This window comes from Pleurodeles waltl, chromosome 1_2, assembly GCF_031143425.1.
Source record: "Pleurodeles waltl isolate 20211129_DDA chromosome 1_2, aPleWal1.hap1.20221129, whole genome shotgun sequence".
Classification (NCBI taxonomy): Eukaryota; Metazoa; Chordata; class Amphibia; order Caudata; family Salamandridae; genus Pleurodeles; species Pleurodeles waltl.
Window position 1 is genome coordinate 1,146,767,187 of NC_090437.1, and position 20,043 is coordinate 1,146,787,229.

At 45.8% G+C, this 20,043-nt stretch overlaps 1 protein-coding gene across 1 annotated transcript in view; it reads right to left on the reverse strand.

Annotated features, from left to right (window-relative positions):
• Positions 1-2,649, reverse strand: part of ZNF518B (zinc finger protein 518B) — a 70,249-nt gene extending 67,600 nt beyond the window's left edge. Inside the window, exon 1 of the mRNA XM_069202808.1 lies at positions 2,504-2,649. The gene's annotated coding sequence lies outside the window, so the exon portion shown is untranslated. The remainder of the gene's footprint in view (positions 1-2,503) is intronic.
• Between the last annotated feature and the right edge of the window lie 17,394 nt (positions 2,650-20,043).

A 20,043-nucleotide genomic window follows, 5' to 3' on the forward strand; every position in this document is an offset into this window, starting at 1 on the left:
TTAAATAATAAAAAAAATACCATACCTCTAGCTCAATTTATCCAGTTTTGACTTTTTGGTGTCCTTTTGCTTAATAAATGCCATAATGCTTCAACTTTACATGTATTTCTCTAGGACGCGGCCTCCTGCTTCTGACTCTACAACAAGGGGCTGAGCAGAGATTATTTTAGAACTGCATTGTAGCATTAACAGATTAGATTTAGTTTGTTGGTAAGAATATTGGCCCGTCTCCTAAATGCTACATTATAAACACTACTGGCACATAATCTGGATGTTTCCACTTCGGTAGTGTCTGTTATCCTCATGATCACGACCCTGAAAGGCTTCTGAAACAAACAATACAACTCGGAGCATGTTTGTTTCATTCCCAGTACACAATCATTTTGTTTGCATTTCAGCAGGTAGAATACTGAAGATGGGTGTTCAGTTCTGCTTGTTAAAAAACAGATAAGATCGCAGGGGTTCTGGCAACTGCTCTCATTTCTCTTGCTCTCAAGCAAGTTACCGTCAAAACCACCAGAATAATTGCCGAACCGATGTACGCAGAACGGCGGAATAACTTGTATGGCAAAGAAAGACAATCTCATTTGCAAAGTAAACAACTTAAGCACTGCATCCATCACTCAGTGGTATTATCTTGCAAATTTAACACACATATGTACGTAACTGACAGCTCAGCTGTAGAAACAACCATACACCTACAGATTCCATTCAAAATGCTAGTTGTCAAAAATTAATAATTTTACCTTCTTGGAAATCCATGCATGGTATTCTTTCTACATCCCAAAGTTCTGTATTGTAAGTAGAGCACACTCCTTTCATTAGAGGAAAACCTATGTCTTAAACTTGTCTAAAGTTCAGGGTTTGATGCCTCTTTACAACAAAAAACAAGCCTGCTTGTATTGTATTGTACAGTAGAATGTTTTAGATTCTATAAACTCCAAGTATTTACTTCAATTATTTGCGGATTTGTAAACACTAAAATATAAACATGAACTTGATTGAAAAGTGAAAGAAAACAATTTATGACAAATATTTAAGTGTTTTTTTGTATCTACTGCATAAAACCCACTGTCACTAACTGTGGGTAGGAACGACAACCAAAAAAACCACTAAATTCTTGCTTAGCGAATGCAACAATGTACAGCGAAAAAAGACGAGTTCACTTTTCAGACGTGTTAAGAACCATGCTTGGTGCCATATGCAGCACTTGAAGGGAAAAAAAAAACTGATCTGTTTAAGTTGGTAGGATTGTTTGACAAATGAAGTGTGGTTGCATCATATATTGGGTGAATCCCCAGGGAGAAAACAAAATGGTCCTAGAAGTGTATAAGTTCATTAGCCCTATGGTCATACTTTCTATTTTGCCATCCAGCTGTGCGGCTCGATGTAGAAGTATCATTCTAATGTCACTGGTTGCCTCTTTGCTCTTGAAGTTCAAGAAAACAAAAATAAATATTCAAGGAGTGCTGGCAATGACAACCTAACTAACACCTTCAAACTCAAGCATTTAAAAACTGGAAGAGTGGGTAAGCAACAGATGCTTTTGATAGTTTAGCGACATAAAAAAGTGTAGATTGAATACCAGTTAGCAGGTTTCCAAAGGGCAAAAATCTATTTAGCAAGATGGAAGCGGGTTGACAGGAGGAGAGGCAAAACGAAGAAAGATGGAGTGTCTACACAAACAAGTTACTTATCAACCAGAAAATGGGTAAAGAGAAACGGCAAAAACATAATGAGCAGTTTTATAAAGTAGGGTGGTGCAATATTTTATACGAAATGACATACCCATCAATATACTGAACATAAACATTGCACGTCGTGATTGACGTTACATGAATTTATAAATGCACACCCTGTGACCTCGCCTTCCAATAGCCGCACAATCTCTTCGTAACGGTGTAACATCTTTGTGAACATATTGCTGTAGATACTTTTCCATATACACGTTTGTGCTATCTGGTGCAGGAAAGGGACAATGAACCACAAAAAAGTCGATCAGAAGATATCTGACTAAACGTGCAGGTCAGACAGACACAGTTTTCATTATTATTAATATAGCTGATGTTCTAGTAATGATGGTCTCCGAAACCACGTAGCTGTCGCCATTCTATCATTACTGATACAACAGTCGGCTACAGAGGGCGCCAACGCGCAATGTGTGCGCGAACGATTGAGTCTAGAATTAGAAAAACCGATATACAACCAAGGCAAAAACAGATACTGCTCCAGCGCATCCCAAGGAGACAAGTACAAAACGTATTGGACACGCAGCGAAATAAAAAAGAGGATTTCCACACCAAAAATACATGTGGGTAGAACAGTCTCAGCAATGAGAGGTGAGGGCGCCGCCTCCCATTGTTCCTACCGCTCCCTGACTATACAATAGTCCGTAGAGCCATCACGCACATTCCCCGCGGGTACAGCGAGAAGCTTCTGCCGTGGAGGCTACCTTGATGCACGGCCGCCCTCATAAGGGAGTCCATCCCTCGCACTAACTCACCCGTTGAGCCCGCACGGTTCATCCCCGCCGAACCGCTGATCGTCGCTTTGAAAAAATAAGCGAACGCGCAGGCTGTGACGTCACGCCACAGGCGGGTAGGGATTCTTCCCAGATTAGAGCAGCGGTAGAACTCTACTGAGCCTTCGCTGTGAGTCTAGCGCCGCCCGTGGCCGGAAGTTGCGAGGACGATCCCATCCGCTGGAGCCGAACATCCCTGCGAACGTCTTGTAACCTGTATCTGGAAAGATGGCGAACGAGCATAAATGAGCCATGTCGACGGGGTCGTTGTGAGCCCAGCGTGTTAGGCTACGGCAAAGATACGAGATCCAAGCTTACTTACACTGGACGTGATACGATGGGAAGAGATGGCGGGGAGAGCTCGTGGAAACTACGAGTTTTTTTGACTTCGCGTTGAAGCCAGTTCAATGGAGGCATTGGAAACGTTTGGTTTCTTGGAAGACGTTTACCGGACTATCTCTGATGCCGATGGTACATTGCTTGTCGCTCCCACATATGCAGTATTTGAAGGTTGTAGTTATTAAATTATTCCAGCGTGTTCGATAGATGTTAAAATACAGCTACGCATTAAGGTACGGTCGAGATGTTTATCCATGACAGATATATATCTAGCGTAATATGGGTGGCCGATTTTCTTGAACAGTGTGTTTTGTTTCCCAGTTCCTTCCAATCCACCGAGTTATTACAATGCATGATGTCAGGGGTGTGGTGACTGCTAGCAGACATATTGCTAAAAAAAATACATGGAGTGAGTTTGAGGCTCCTTTCAACCTAATTACTTCTAGACACTGTATAGAGTGGGCTTTGCGTCTGTCCCTCTCCACCAATGGCTTATTTCACACATAAAGGTATTGACATTGATTGTTTGAATGCATGATTCTGCCTCCAATTTAGTCCAACTGCAAGAAGGACTGATTTACATCTATAGCGTTTTATGTCCACTGATTCTTTCTCCTTCCAAAGTATCTCATTGTAAAGTACCAGCTGCATGCTTTTGCACATTAAACCCAACCTATTACATCGTCAATGCTTGTTAAATGTTATCTAGAGTGACGAATAATCATTATTCCCCTAAAAAAGTTTACATAGAACAACGTAAGACATGAAGAATAGCTTTTAGTACTGCTCAAATTAAATGTGATTTATGTGTTTCCTTTATTCCTTAATGGCTGTTATGACGTTAAATACAACTCATTAGCGTTGTGTTATTCAATAATGCCACAAAGACTCCTCACCTGAGGTTATATCAGCCTATTTGGCACCATGCTTGTACATGCAAACTAACCACGCCTCAACAATTGTTTTAAGAGCATACCAATTTAACATTGAATACATATAACTTCCTGACATAGGGATCTGATTGATAGCATTGGTTGGCAGCTGTTCACATTGGTCTACTCGGTTTAATAAAAAATAAAAAAAGACAAGTTTGTGTCCCTTCTTCAATCGTCACAGTCTTTTCTCTTTAAAATTACAAGCATTTACCACACTCAGTATAGCTTGTTGACTATTGTACTATTGTAAATATTCATGAACAGTTGTAGCTGATATCGTCTGTGCGAAACACTATATTTCCTTAAACGTTTACAGTTGATGAAGTCAGAAAATGTTTGAGTGTTTCTGTCCATAAAGACAAGGAACTGATTTGAAAGCATTTTTGATGAGTTCAAATGACTAATTTATTGTCTTACATCTTCCTCTACTAAACGTTGTAAGTACAATGTCATGCTGATGGATGTCAACAGAAGGTAGTGAATAACACTGGTTACTTCACAGTATGAATCATGTTTCATTTTAGTGCTAGAACAATATTTTAGTGTTGGGGAAGATGTGGAGTAATAGTTACAGCTCTTTCACGCCAGATGACTACAGTTCTTATTTTACCAAATCTTTTGAATATGGCACCAAGTTATTGCTAGGCCACCCACACCATCATTTGCAAAAACTGGGAACGCTACAAACCAGCCAAACAAACAACTCTGGAAACACCCAACTGGTTCTATTCCTCCTCATGAGTTATGGTGCTTGTTAGACATTCCGACATGTCTTAAGCAATCCAAGAAAAAAAACCTGCTCCTGCCCAGTGCATCTCCTGCAGACGATCCTCATCAATTTTTTTTAGTCATTTATCACTTTGAGCGAGCTGTTCCATAAACCACAACTTCAAATATCCTCATAACTAATTATTTCATATAACAATAATTTCAAACTTTCCGATTATCATTTTCATGCATAGCTGTAGCTCAGTACGTTGTTCATATACCAGCCACACCACTTTACTGCAATCACATTTATTATTAAATTGACATGAAGCAATGTTGTATTTACACACTTTTTTTTTCAAATCAGCACTACACTGGTAACTTGTGTGGCTCTTTGACCTATGTTGTTGGTTGTCTTTGTTTATTTCCGTGAACACAATATTCCAGGAATCGGCCAGAGGGTGGTGCTATCGTATAGTACATTTTACTGACAATGCATTCTAAACCAGATCAACTTTCCTGCACAACACCATTCAATTTGTAATCCTTTTTCCACAGTATGAGAAATACATACCTAGAAAACTAGTAGATGAGATTCCATAAAATAAACACTGGAGAAGCACAAGTAATATAATAGCAAAGCTAAACCTGTCCTTTTCAGAGTTATGTTTCCTGAGCATTGAGCAAGACTTGTGTACTAATAGACTAGGTAAGCCTTCAGGTTGGGAGTTTCAAGTGGCCCATGCCAAACCAAGCAGGGCTTGAAACATTATTAAACAATAAATATTGATATAGCTCTGCAATTTAAAGTAATAAATAACATAAACGCAGCAGTCAGCATAGAAAGTGTCTCTTTAACCAGCAGTGCTTTCGAATCACCGTACCATCATTCTTTTCATTTTGAGTGAAGTGGGGTGTCGGAACATAGACTTCACAGATTTACTTGTTCAAGAATCACCAATTTGGCAGGGTGAAACCCTACAATAAATCCCCACCCACTCCTGCAAGAACAAGGAACATGTGGGTGACTGTCTGTGATGCAGTGGAGTTGAGGGGCGGTTGTTCGTGGAGAGAGGCAGAACTCTGTTGGAAACTACATTACCAAATTTAGTACCACTGCCTGCCCTTGGCACATCAGTAAAATAGATTCCAGTCTCAATCAATCAATGAAACATCTAAGGAGAGCTGCAAATCACCTGTAAGGGTCTTGAGATGCTAGATTTGTATGCTGCTGCGTGGAGGTATGATAATTCAACATGTAGTACTTTAGTTCTCTTCTGAATCACTTGAGTGATGGTGCGACCCTGAGGTGGAGGGGGAGGTTATCTAAAACTTGGCTACCTGGTGCGAGAAGGAACGTCCTCTGCTGTTGGCTCGACAGATCTGTGGGGTGTCTGCCAGTTGGTGGAAAGTCAGGCGTTTGTTGATGTATGCTGTTTCTTCATTGTGCAGGGCCTTGTAGGGATTGGGTTAGCATCTTGAGCATGTGTGCGATCCCTAGTCCTAGTATGAATATACATTTGAAAGTTTACAACCTATTTTGCGCTGCAGCGGTACTTTCAAGATGTTTTGAGGGTTGGTGTGAGGTAAGCAGATGGCTCTTTGACTTGCTAGTGCTGAAAGTTTTCTGCTTGTTTAAGGTATTTTTTTTTTTTTTTTTTTTAATTTATTTTTTGTAAGCACAGGTGGCATGGTTTGTAAAGCAGCTGGTGACTGTGTCTAAATAGTTGCTCTGGGAATCTGTTGCTGGAGGCTCTATTTTCTTATTCTGGGTCTCCTGCTAGGCTTTCACCAAGTGTTCATCACTATGTTAATGGCCTGCCTGTTGTGGGTCATTGGGTGCACTTTTAGTCAGTGGTATGTATAGATTACAGTGGTGGTCTGTAGGTGTGATCAGTCCTGTAGAATGTAGAGGTTCCTTTCTTGATGGGTCCGTGGCCCTGTCTTAGGGTTTTCCGGTGTGGACTGGCTTGTCACTCCTTCCTCTTATTTTTTTCTTTTTGGTGCTCAGATGTGCACCTTTTCCTGTAATATTCCACTGGACCTTAATGCATCAAACTCAGCCTTAGTAACAAATAGGAGCACCTCTGGGCAGGTGACGATCCTCCTTCCCTTAACAAGTCATAATTGCCCAGTGTGCCTTATGCCACAAGTTTACTCATCAGGTAATTTTAATTGCTTGGAGGTGTGTGGTAATATGGCTTCATGGTCTGGAGCAAAAGGTGACTTAAAGCTGTATGAAAAAACAGGCATGCTTGTGGTAGCGCTGGAGGCCTGCTTCATGGTGCTTCTGCATGCCCCTGCATTCTGTGCCCACTCACCACTTTCCAGTGGGAAGGAGGCTCAACCTTGTTGTCTAATCCCCTAAGTCTCTTGTTCACTGGGGGCTGAGTGCAGTTGCAGGGCACCTGGCTGGTTGATGCTTTGTGTTCCTACCTTTATTTATTACTCATTTTATCTTCGTTGTAGACATCTCTGTGTCAGAGTGAGGGAGCAGCTGTGGTATGGAGGGAGGGATGCATCACACTCTTATTTTATGATTTCGCTTTTGGGATAGGCTGATAAATTCTTGAGGCAGAGTATAAGGCTTGGCAAATGCTGCAAGCTAACATGAGAAGAACTGTTGTAGTACTGAGCCTCACTGAAGGCGCAGCAGTCAGGGTGATCTGCTGCAGGTTAGGAAGCTGTACAGTTGGGGACCTGGTTAGTCTCTCTCCCCTTAAAGACTCTAGTCTAGCCCCTGCCAGCCACAACTCTTCTGATGTTGGGGGAGGTGACAGTATTGCAATGGATGGGGGCCTTAGTGAGGTGTGCTTCCTCTGTATGCAGCTTCCTTCATTTTCCTTCACTCACCTCTTGAAGGTGGAACAGTGCAGGTGTTTCAGTCTTAGGTGGTTATTATGAACATGGCGGGAAACACAGTGGCGGTAACTACCGCCAACAGGCTGGCGGTAGTTACCGCCAAATATTGAATGTAAGGAAATGCCTCCTTGGCATGGTTACCCCTTAACTTTCAGCCTTTGCTGATGCTAAGTTTTGATTGAAAGTGTGCTGGGACCCTGCTAACCAGGCCCCAGCACAAGTGTTCTTTCCCTAAACTGCACCTTTGCTTCCACAATTGGCACAGCCCTGGCACTCAAATAAATCCCTTGTAACTTGTACCCCTGGTACCAAGGGCCCTGATGCCAGGTAAGGTCTCTAAGGGCTGGAGCATGTCTTATGCCACCCTGGGGACCCCTCACTCAGCACATGCACACTGCCTCACAGCTTGTGTGTGCTGGTGGGGAGAAAATGACTGTCGACATGGCACTCCCCTCAGAGTGCCATGCCAACCGCACACTGCCTGTGGCATAGGTAAGTCACCCCTCTAGGAGGCCATACAGCCCTAAGGCAGGGTGCACTATACCACAGGCGAGGGCATATGTGTGTGAGCAATATGCCCCTACAGTGTCCAAGCAAAACCTTAAACATTTTAAGTGCAGGGTAGCCATAAGAGTATATGGTCTGGGAGTTTGTCAAACACAAACTCCACAGTTCCATAATTGCTACACTGAAATCTGTGAAGTTTGGTATTGTACTTCTCAGCACAATAAATGTACACTGATGCCGGTGTGCAATTTATTGTAACATGCACCCAGAGGGCATCTTAGAGATGCCCCATGAATACCAATCCGACTTCTAGTGTGGGGCTGACCAGTTTCTGCCAGCCTGCCACAACCAGACGAGTTGATGGCCACATGGGGAGAGTGCCTTTGTCACTCTGTGGCCAGGAAGAAAGCCTGCACTGGGCCTGAGCTGCTGGTGTGGTAACTTTGGGTTTGCCTTGAACCTCCAACAGTGGGCTGCCTATGCCCAGGAACTGAGACTTGTAAGTGTTTTACTTACCTCACAATCTAATCATTACTTACCTCCCCCAGGAACGGTTGATTTTTGCACTGTGTCCACTTTTAAAATAGCTTATTGCCGTTTTAACAAAGTCTGTATATGATATCGCTTTTATTCAAAGCTCTTAACTTACCTGTGTGGAGTACCTTGCATTTTAAGTATTTACCTCAAATCTTGAACCTGTGGTTCTTAAAATAAACTAAGAAAATATATTTTTCTATATAAAAACCTATTGGCCTGGAGTAAGTCTTTGAATGTGTGTTCCTCATTTATTGCCTGTGTGTGTACAACAAATGTTTAACACTACCCTCTAATAAGCCTACTGCTCGACCACACTACCACAAAAATAGAGTATTAGAATTATATAATTATGCCACTATCTTACCTCTAAAGGGAACCCTTGGACTCTGTGCACACTATTTCTTACTTTGAAACAGTATATACAGAGCCACCTTCCTACAGTGAAGCACATGAGAAACAAGTAGCGGCCCATCCACACACTGCCATTTTTGTAGTCCCACCGACGTAGGAGGCTGCTCTCAGGCTGGCGGAAAGTCCCTAACCACCCACCAAATAATGAACCACCACACCGCCATCAGTTCCAGGGCGGGAACCATCGGCAGGCAAAGTATGGTGGAAACGACCCGTATAAAGGAAAACACTCACCGAAGGCACACAGAACACGCCAACGCTGACATGGTGCGCCATATTCCTCCAGGACCATGACCGTTGCCGACGGTAAGTACCGCAGCCTAGTACACATGGGAAGACCTGGCACAGTTACAAATCCACCCCACGCACCCCGCAAAACACTCCCAATCCCTCCCACCATCTCAAGCCATACATACCATAACAAGATGTACATACCAGACACAAGCCAACAAATACCTGCACCAATGCACACACCTGTGCACACCACACCACCACAGTGAAACTCTACACAACATCTCTACATTGTGCCAACAGCACCTCTGGGCACTCAAATTTAATAGTACCAAAAAAACATTAATGTTTAAATAGGGCCATTGGCCAGTCCATTGCAAAGTCCCGTAAGGGCAACTATAGCCCAAACTTGACCCCTACATGTGTAAAGGAAACTCCACTGGGAAGGGACATCAATGGGGCAGCCAGGCACCTCCGGGAACAGGGGCAGGGGTTGGCAGGGTGGGTACTCGGGTCTTGAAGGGGGTTTTTGGGTTTAGGAGGTGGAGGTGGAGAGGGTTTGGGCTTCCCTTGGAAAGAGGGAGATTGGGCCTGGACCTGCGGGCGGCAGAGGGACCTGAGGCAACACAGGGCTTCTTCCTCCCTGGGGAAGGGGCACAGGAATGGGAAGGGCAGGCTGGGGCGGACTTAGAGGAGGAAGGAGTGGACTGGGCTTGGGCATGGGAACGTTTAGGGACAAGACTGGGCGGGCCAGTGGGTTCAAACAGGTTAACACGGGGGAGGGAAAGCTTCTTAAGTGCAGTTGGAGGGGATTTAGAGCCAGGTCTGGGAGTGGAGGTTGCGGGAGTGATCGTATGAGGTGTAGGTGTGCTGGACGTAGATGCAGGTGCCTGTTTAGTATGCTTATGTATGGTGGATGTGTGTGGTGTGGATGAGTGTGAACATTTGAGTGTTTTAGGAGGAGGGGCGGTGGACACAGTGGGTGAAGACAGGCTGCCAGTGTAGATGGATGGTGTGTGGGTGTCTGGTGAGTGTGCTGCAAGTGTAATTGAATGTAGTTGTGGTGAGTGCAGGTGTGGTGTCTGGGGTGCATGACTGGATGTCAGCTTGTGTGGTGACTGCAAGAATGGGGGCAGCAGCAGTGACTGAGGGTGCAGTGCATGTGGGTGTGCATGGTGAGGCGACAGACCAGGAGGGGGCGGCAGAAGCAGTGGGGGAGGTGGATGTTGTGTGTGTGCCTTGGTATGTTGGGTGTGTGCATGCCTGTGGTGGGAAGTGTGCTGCTTGTGTTTCTCAGTGTGCTTCTTGTGTGTTGATCTGTGTGTATGACTGTCTGTCTTTGTGCTTGGGATGGGTGAAGGGAGTGGGGTGCTGGTGAGGGTGGTGGGAGGGGAGGGACGGAAAGACCAGAGACACTGGCTGCCGTCAAAGAGGAGGCCAGAGCCTGAAAAGATCTCTGTAGGTCAGACATGGCACCGTGAATGCCTTCCAGGTATGCATTGCATTTCTGCATCTGGGATGCTAGCCCCTGGATGGCATTCACAATGGTTGTCTGCCCTAGAGATGATTCTCAGGAGGTCAATAGCCTCTTCCGTGACGGTAGCAGGGCTGACTGGGGCAGGGGCTGAGGTGCCTGTGGGCAAAGGAGATGCCCACCCTCCTGGGTGAGGGGGCACGGGCAACTCAGTGGGGAGCAACTGGTAGGGCGGTAATGGTATGGGGGTGGCAGAAAATGACAAAGAATGGGTGGGCCCAGTAGGGTCTGCCACCACCAGGTAGCTGCCATCAGAGGAGGTATCAGTCACTCCCTCCAGTGGTAGTTGCCTCCCCCATGGTACTCCCCACGCCCTCCAACCCACTGGTCCACTTGGTGTCAGTCGACTCTGCCTCCTTGGAACCATGGGCAGCTGCATCCCCACTCACTAGTGCCTCCGCTCCCTCACCAGATAATGCTAATGTACTCCGGGACACAAGAGCACGGGGGGGAAAAAGCAAGACCGACATATGTCAATTCCTGGAAATATGTACATTTTTGGACACATACACTCCCACCCAGCTCAGACAATAAGCCTCAGCAGACACAACACTCGTTATGAATGTGCCCCCAACTAGTATGCATGACCCGAGAATACACTACATTACCATTCTGAACCACTACTCCGATACACTTTGTGAAGTGAACCCATCAGAGACTATGCCAAGCCAACACATCTACAAGTTCACGAGGCTACATTTTAACATAATAGTACAAAAAGGGGACCCCCTCGTAGGCCTACAGACCCTGCCAAAACTATCATTGACACTATCCTACGGACGTGGAGGGGGATCAGGTTTGCAGGGACACAACTGTTTATGCGCCTGGCACTACAATGCATGCAATCCTTAGCATCTAACTACACTCACCATAGTGACATCACAACAGTGTTGGTACTCACACCCCTTGTGGCTGCTGTGGTGCCTTCAAGCGCCCATCCAAATCCGGATATGCCACTGCCAGAATGCGGGCCATTAGGGGGGTCAGGATCTGACGGACACCCTTTCCTCGTTGGGAGGCCTTCCCCAGCTGGGCCTCTCCAGTCTTCCTGGCCCAGCGCCTCAGGTCCTCCCACCGCTTCCTGCAGTGGGTGCTCCGCCGGTTGTAAACTCCCAGGGTCTGCACTTTCTTTGGTGATGGCTTGCCATAGTCCCCTCTTCTGATGGGCGCTGACCTGCATGAGACACACAGAGTAAACAAACAGACGTCAATGTGGGTGCCCCGTACACAAATGCCATGCCCGTTCATACTGACATGGCCAATGGAGACTTGCAAATAAACAAATAACAAGCAGATACTGCCAGACACACTACGGGTGAGCATTCACACAGTGAACAAAACCGCATACAGGCATCAGCCACAATAACACACATCTGAGGAGGACAGATAGCAACTCACCTGCTCCTCTGGTTGCCCATACAGCTTGGCATACAGGGGTAGGACCCCGTCCATAAGCTTCTCAAGCTCCTCCACAGTGAAGGCCGGGGTCCGTTCCCCTGTCACATGCACCATCTCAGGGACCAGAGTCAGGACACAGCAGCACACGCAGTGGAGTTCTTCCCTTCACGTAATGCAGGAGTCAAGTGTCTGTCAAAATGGTGGTAGGTACCGCGGCGGTGTGCACAGTCACTGCCGATCACTATTGGCCCAGGTTCCCCATTGACAACCATGTGATCCAACGATCAGGTGCACGGCGGTGAACACCGCCTACCGCCATGACGACTAACACCAGCGGAACGAAGTCACCTCCACACTACAATACCTGGATGGCAGGAGGCTGCCATTTTGCTTCCACCACGTCTCCATAGCCTGGCCGGGGGCCTCCTTCATGGCCCTATTCCCTCTCCCCTTCGTCGATTACTGACATGAGTACTGGTTCGCCACATGTACTCATGGTTGGAAGTGTGTCTACACTGTGATGCCATTGTGAGTGAGAAACCTCACCACACACTATCCTGACAGACTACCTCATTCATTGTTTGTGTGTGCGTTACCTATGAGTCGCATTGTAGAAATGTATAGTGACAACATGTGATGCAAGTGTATGGCCAAACTCAAAATGTGTTCCTTCATCACCCATAGGTACAATCACATGTGGCGAGGGAGAGCCCCTTCTGTTTACAGACCCCTAGTAGATCTGGCCCCATGGAGGAACGTCACATCATCGTAACTTACTGATTTAATCAAGCTACAATCCTTGAGCTCTGTTCAGTAATGGATCCTGTTCTGAAGCCGGCAAATCGGAATCAGTATGCCATGCAGGTGCTATCTGTGCTACATTATTTGGCCACAGGCTCATTTCAAGTAACAGTGGGCATGGCTATCTCAGACAATGTTCAGCCACATCCTGTCCAATTTCCTGGATACATTCGTTCGACACTTGCAAAGTTGTGTCCAGTTTCCTCAAAGGGCTGATCTCACTGCCATAGAACCTGGATTCTATGCGTTTGCTAATATCCCCTATGTGATAGGTGCCATTGATGGAACCCACATCGCCCTCATACCCCCAAGAGTGAATGAACAGGTGTATCGTAATCATAAGAACTATCACTTCATGAATGTCTAATTGGTGTGTACTGCTGATCAATAAATTTCACATCTCAATGCAAGGTTCCCAGGATCAGTCCATGATTAATTTGTCCTGAGAAACAGCAGTGTGCCACACGTGGTGGGACAACTACAGGGGGACAGAGGTTGGCTCATAGGTGAGTGTGTATGACACTGGATCAGTTACATAGGTGACAGCCAGGCTGTACGCGAGTTAAATGTGTGTTTAGGTCCTCTTTTGCAGGGGATTTTGCTACCCCAACACGCAATGGCTCCTGACATCTGTGAGGAATCCCAGGACAGATGCAGAGAGGAATTATAATGAGGCCCATGGTTGTACTAGGAGGGTGATAGAGCACACCATAGGACTCCTGAAAGCAAGATTTAGTTGCCTCCATCTCTCTGGAGGATCTCTGTGTTATGTCCCTGACAAGGTGTGTAAGATAGTGGTGGCCTGCTGCATGCTGCACAACTTGGCAGTGAGGAGAGCTATCCCACTTCTGGAAGCAGAGGGTGCTGTCGAACCAGCCCTGCACCCTCAGAGGAGGGATGAGAGAAATGGTGAGGAAGAAGAGTGGGAAGATATCAACTCCAGGACCCAGCTAATCCGCCTGTACTTCCAGTGACTCTCAGTTACTGTTCTATGATGCTGATGTCTCCACTGCATTGTTTCAGTCTGATTCATGTAAGGAGTACTCTGCTGTTCATTACCAGTGAAACTGCAAAATCATGAGTGAAGTGGCAGATGCCAGTGCACGCAATGGGATGTACAGTGTGACATAGTTCAGACACTACAATGTGTTGGATCCCATCCTGCAATAAAAGTGGCATTATGATGGTAACTGGCTAATGCATTCACAATTGATCTCTCTTAATGATTAAGGACGGATATTTTGAGTGCACAGGTGTATTTATTGAAAGTCATAATATACATGAGTGTTGGGACAGTGAAAGGGAGTGGGCACATGGTGAACAACATACTCAGGTACATATGATCAGCTATTGGTTGCACAGCGGTATCGTCCATTGGGCCATTGGAAGATGGTGAGATGGCAGTGGCATGTCAATGAGGATGCTCAGTGGCATACAAGGGAAACAGTTCAGGGCAGAGTCACTTCTGGCGCTGCGCTGGGCTTGCTCTTGGCTGGTGTTTCAGTGGGATATCTGAGTCTGAGGGCATGTTTGCGAAGGTGCAGCTGGGATGCATGGGTAGGGGTGCTGTTGTCCTCTGCAGTGCCACCAGTCCAGTGGATGCTGCAGATGTAGATTGCAGGGCAGTGTCCTGCCTAGTGGTTGGGCCTGCAGGTGGGTGGAGGACTCAGGCTGGCTGTGGTACTGACGCAGCAGCACCCCTGCAATGGAGACCATGGTAGCATTGAGCGGTTTCCATTGCTCCATGGCCTCCTGGTGGTATGCTATCTGCAGCCTCTGATTCTGCTCCACGGTGGACACGATCTGGCCCATCCTGTCCTGGGAATGGTGGTATGCTCCCAGGACCTCAGATATCACCTACTGGGCTACTGCATCCATCCTTTGGCCACCCCTCTATGCCTGTGTCCCCTGCACAGGTCTGGCAGTCCCACTTGCAGTTGGCCCTTCATCATCCTGCCTGTTGGTGGGTGAAGACTCTGGCCTCTGTATATGTGGGCAGCCAGTCCGCGGCCTAGTGACACTGGTGTGGGGTTGTTTGACCAGGAGTGATGGTGGTGGCTGACAGTGGTGTCCTTGGTGGGGCTTCTAGGGGGTGACTGTTCAGCGGTGTTGGATGGGCTAGGGATTTCATCTGTGTCCAGACATCCCTCTGCACTCTCCTCCGTCTTCAGGTGGAGGACTGGCAATCCTTGACATCTCCGTCTGGGGGTGTATGGGTGGTAGTGCCTGTGTGTGAGAGAGTAAAGATGTACTTTTTTTGTCATTTGCAGCACCGGTCAGCACTAATTGATGGTTAAATTCCCATTTAGTGGCATGCAAGGTCCCTTCAAGTAGACAATGGTGCATTGTGGGTGCTGTAGTGCCACTGGGATTCGATGCAAGGGTTGGTGACTGTGCACAGGGGGCTGGATGGTGATTTGTTTGGGGGATTGTGGACATGCAGGTGACTTGGATGTGAGTGTGTGGGTGTTGTGGACCGGGTAGGGGATGGGGTCCAGATAATGCTAATGTACACAAGGACACAAGAGCATGGGGGGACAAAACAAGACAGACGTCTGTCAATTCCTGGAAATATGTATATTTTGGGACACATACACTCTCACCCAACTCAGACACTAAGCCTCAGCAGACACAACACACGTTATTAATGTGCCTTCCTTGGTAGGTTCTCTTCGACCAGTTGGAGTCCTCGTGGTGGGGTGGTGTCAGCAGAGGAACTGGGAAAAGAAAGAAAGCAAGGTAAGACTTTTAATCTAGATTCTGGGGATCGTGTTAGTAGGGGGGTTTGAGGGCGTGCAGTGAGGTGGTAGGAAATCTGGGGTACACCATAACCCGAAGGGTGTATTACCCGTTAGTGTAGTCTTTCACGCGGGTCTTGAGCTCTAAGGTAATGTATATTCTCCTGCCCACGCCCTTTTAGTTATCCCTGAACAGTACGTGGAGGAAAAACAATCATTGGCATTAGGGTCTGTGAGTTTAGTTGGGGAATAGGGGTTCAGTCCATCACCTTTAAACAAAAAAAAAAAAATATGCCCAGAGAGGGAGAAGACGAAGGAGAAAAAAAGAAAGGAAAGAAAAAATAAATTACAAGAGAACTCTAAACACAACCCCTGTATATGGAGTCAAAGTAGGGCTTTCTACCTTTCCAACCCTATACTTAATTTAGATTGTTTCCCCTCCCCCCCCTTTCTCCTCTCACCTCCCGCTCCCTCTTCCCTCCCCACCAGAGCTTTGTACCCGTTGTGAATGCAGGACCGTACCTGCTGGAGTCACGCCCCTCCAGGGACATGGCGGTTACTGCGCGTCTCAGGGCCTCCTTGCCCTTCGTCTTGATGTTCTTCTCCCTTGCGGTTTCTCAGTCTTCCGTCCTCCTTTGCTGGTGCGCGCCGCAGTGTTTCTCCTCCTCCTGCGTCCTTCTCTTCCAACGCGGGTCGTACTGGGGTGCGTCTTTTGTTTCCAAGGGAATCCGGATTTCCGGATTCCCTCCGTCATCTCCCGGGTTATCCCCGGCGGTGCCCCCGGGGTACCCTTGCTCCCGCGGGTCGCTGCTAAGGGCAACAGGGCGTCCCGGCGCCCGGCTACACCCAGGATCTGTAGCACCTTCCTTAATTTGCAGTTTTTCATTCTGACTGCCTCCTGCAGCAGCACACATTGCCCGTAGGTAGCCTGGATACTATTACCATCAAGTTCTATGTCCAGTTGTGCAGACTTGCTGTGCCATCTGGCCTTGCCTACAAACAGAAAGTCACTGAGGTTGTGCTGGATTTGATTCTGCACTACTGCCTTCACTACCTGTTCCAAAAACTGCATAACGTTTTTTTAAAACTGCACAGGCCAATGAGCACCCCATAGGCATTGCTTGTCAACAAGATATCTACACTGAAACTGTATCCCTAATGGAAAAATCTGGTAGGTTAACCTGCTGCAGCCATAAGGCTGACTACACATGTTTTTCTATGTCTTCTCTTACCCTGCATCACCTTACCAGGGTTATCAATTCAACATTCTTTAGCTGCTATACAGTACATTAATCAAGTTTACCTCTAGCTATGTCAAATTATGAATTTATTGCCCTTTTTTTTTTTTTTACTTTTTGCTTTTCTGAGCAGATCCTCTGGTGAACTTCACCTGAAAGGGGCCCAGCGTCCTACTTGCATTGCCTTCTCCAGTTTCTCATGCACATCATGCTCTAGCCCTTTGACACTTCATATTCTCAGTGCACCGTTTTTCGTAAGACCCTGTGTATAGTATCAGAAAACCTACTTCAGAACCCTTTGTTAGACCTCATGTGCTTGGTGTGGTTGTCCTCCAAACATTTTGTGTTCACTCCTTCTGTTTCCTGGATTTTTTGTTGGTATTTGGACTCTGTATCCTAAAATGCTTGTTCTCTCTCGCTCAAGCATGGTAACATTTGCTTTCACCTGATTGGCACAGTTAATTTACTCATATGTCCCAAGTATATGGTACTACATATACACAGGGACTGTAAATTAAATGCTACTAGTTGAACTGCAGCACATGTGCCACCCACTACAGTCTCCATTTAAATCATGCCTCAGGCCTGCCATTGCAGCTTGTACTGCAGTTTTAAACTGGCAATTCAACCTGGCAAAATAAACATTTTTGCCAGGGCTAAACCTTCCTTTTTAATACATATGTCACCCCTAAGGTAGGACCTAAACAGCCCGTAGGGCATGGTGCATTGTGTTTAAATGGAGGACATGTTTTTAAGTTTTACATGTCTTAGTAGTGAAAAAATTATACATTTGTTTGGGGTACCTTATTACAATTAATAAGTGTTAACAGATAGGGAAGTCAAGTTTGAAATCAAATGAACTGTAATTAAAAATTCTGAAAATGCCATTTTAAAGTTAGCATTTTCTTGTCCTAACTCTTTTGGTGTCTGTCGCCAGTGACCTTGGTCATATCCCTATGAATGGCTTAGTTGTTGGGATTTGTGGATTCCTCCCAGACAGTGAGACAAAGGGAAATAGGCATTGGCAGGGTGGGCCATCCTCGCAAGATGACCGAGGGCAGAGCGGTTCCCTGCCCCCCTTGCACTTCAAAGGGCTGCCTCCAGCACACACGCAAAGAAACCTGACACTAGCCTCATGTCATCCCAGACTTCTTGGAACATTGGCAGGGGAAAGGAAGAACTTTCCAGAACCAGATGCGGGGGCAGCATAGGAATGCCCCACTTCAAAGGCTGGAAACATATAAATATTGGTCCCTCAGAACACTTCTTCAGTGAACTCTGATACCTGTGGAATAATTCCGAAGGACTGCCTTGTACCCCAGAGGACTGCCCTGTTGCTTGAGGCCCCCCAAGCTCCTCGGAGAAGTGTCCTGTTGCTGCCAGAGGACTGCCCTGCTGCTTGAGGCCTGCTTTGCTCCCCAGTGGACTGCAATACTATTTAAGGCTTTGCTTTATATTTGAAGTAGAAGTGGACCATCTCCTGGAACCCAGTACTACCAGAATGATTCAGAGCGTTAGTTGACTGCCCTCCTGTGTGATCTCCAGGGCCATAAGCTACAGAGACCTTGAACCCTGTACCTGGCTCCAAACCCCTCTCCTTGCGCCCCCCCACCCAATGAGTTGCCCACAATTCCTGGACCCTTGAAAGTGGTATTGAAGGTGCTGCTCCTGCCTAACCCTAAAATGTGTTTTTTGAAAAACTTTTCACTAAAAAGTGCCGGAAGAACTGACAGAAGACTAGGACCTACCTACCTGCCAGCCAATAAGCCCCCGGTGCATCACTGGTCAGCCTGACATCCCTGTAGCTCCTGCTACAATCTCCTTCACAGCAGCAAATCCTGTCCAGCTTGATCTCCAAGCAATGGACAACAACCTAACACAAAGTAAGAAAGGACTCTCTATTACAGGCACAAGAGGGTGAAGAAAACACAAAAAAATGACAACAGAAAAGTGTTCCTATTAGAGGAGAAAAAGTCAACACAAGAGGAGGAAAAAAGACTACTGACACAGGAGGAGAGGAAGAAAAGGTTGACACCAGAAAAGAGTGGAGGGTGGTCAACACTGGAAGAGAGGAGGACCACTCTGAGACAGGATGCATAAGGAAAAGGGAATCAGCAGGTGTACTGGCAGCGGTGAAGCAGGTCCGTTATTGAGGTGAACCTTCCAGATATATATGGGTTAGGGACTTGTGAGAAACACGCAGGGCTCTCACCAATCAGTGCATTTATTCCCAAGACTCCATGAAAAAAGCAAGAGTTATATGTAAAAGGGACAGTCAGGCAGTGCATCTTGTGACCCTGGTTTAAGGCAACCTTTTAAGAAAAAGTGGTTAAAAGAAGAGTAAAAAATTTTTTGTGTGTTGGCTCCCTATAGCCCTTGTCCTGTTAGTCAGGGTTACATGAAAAATCAGAAGCAAACCTATACATAAAGAATACGAACTTGTGGATTTAAGCAATCAGTGGATTAGTGTAGATTTAACAGTGGTGCTGGCACATCAAGCTAAAGTAAAATGCGAGGTTAGATAGTACTAGAATGTCCAAGGAACCCACAAGATTAGTTAGTCAAGCACACTTGATGATATTCAGCAGAAGCAAAGAAAAATCATACCAAAGCAATGTTCATATCGAGTAGAACATAGTATCGTATATGGTCTATATATGAAGAGAACAAAATTATGTCTCATCAATGGCAAGTAAACATTGGAAATTCATAAATCATTATGTCAGAACTTAATACTATGATCATTTAGAAAAGATTTGATAATAAATCGAAACAGATTACAAATTAACACTTTCGCAGAAAAGGTATTGAACAGGGAACTGATTCAGTAAACAATTAGCTAATGTATGAGTAATTCGAAATTGGTATTGTCTCATATAAACAACATTAAGAAATGTGTGGTTGGCAAATACTCCATTGAAAATTATTTAGACTTTTAATATGGTAGTTAAAGCGCCCTTACTAAGTTATGTGAAACTAACTCAAATACCATTCGCAATGTCAAGAAAAATCAGCACGGACCTGCCAGATCGGCGCCTTGTTACGGCACCATATTGAAAGAGTCTTGAAAAAAGACACACGCGGTACGAGTTATAAATAGAGCGTAAGTTAGCAAGTCCTTCTTTTATTTTTAGCAGTACCGCATGTGTCTTTTTTCAAGACTCTTTCAATATGGCGTAACAAGACGCCGATTCGGCAGGTCAGTGCCGATTTTTTTATTTTTATTTTTTTTTCTTGACATTGCGAATGGTATTTGGATGAGTTTCACATAACTTAGTAAAGG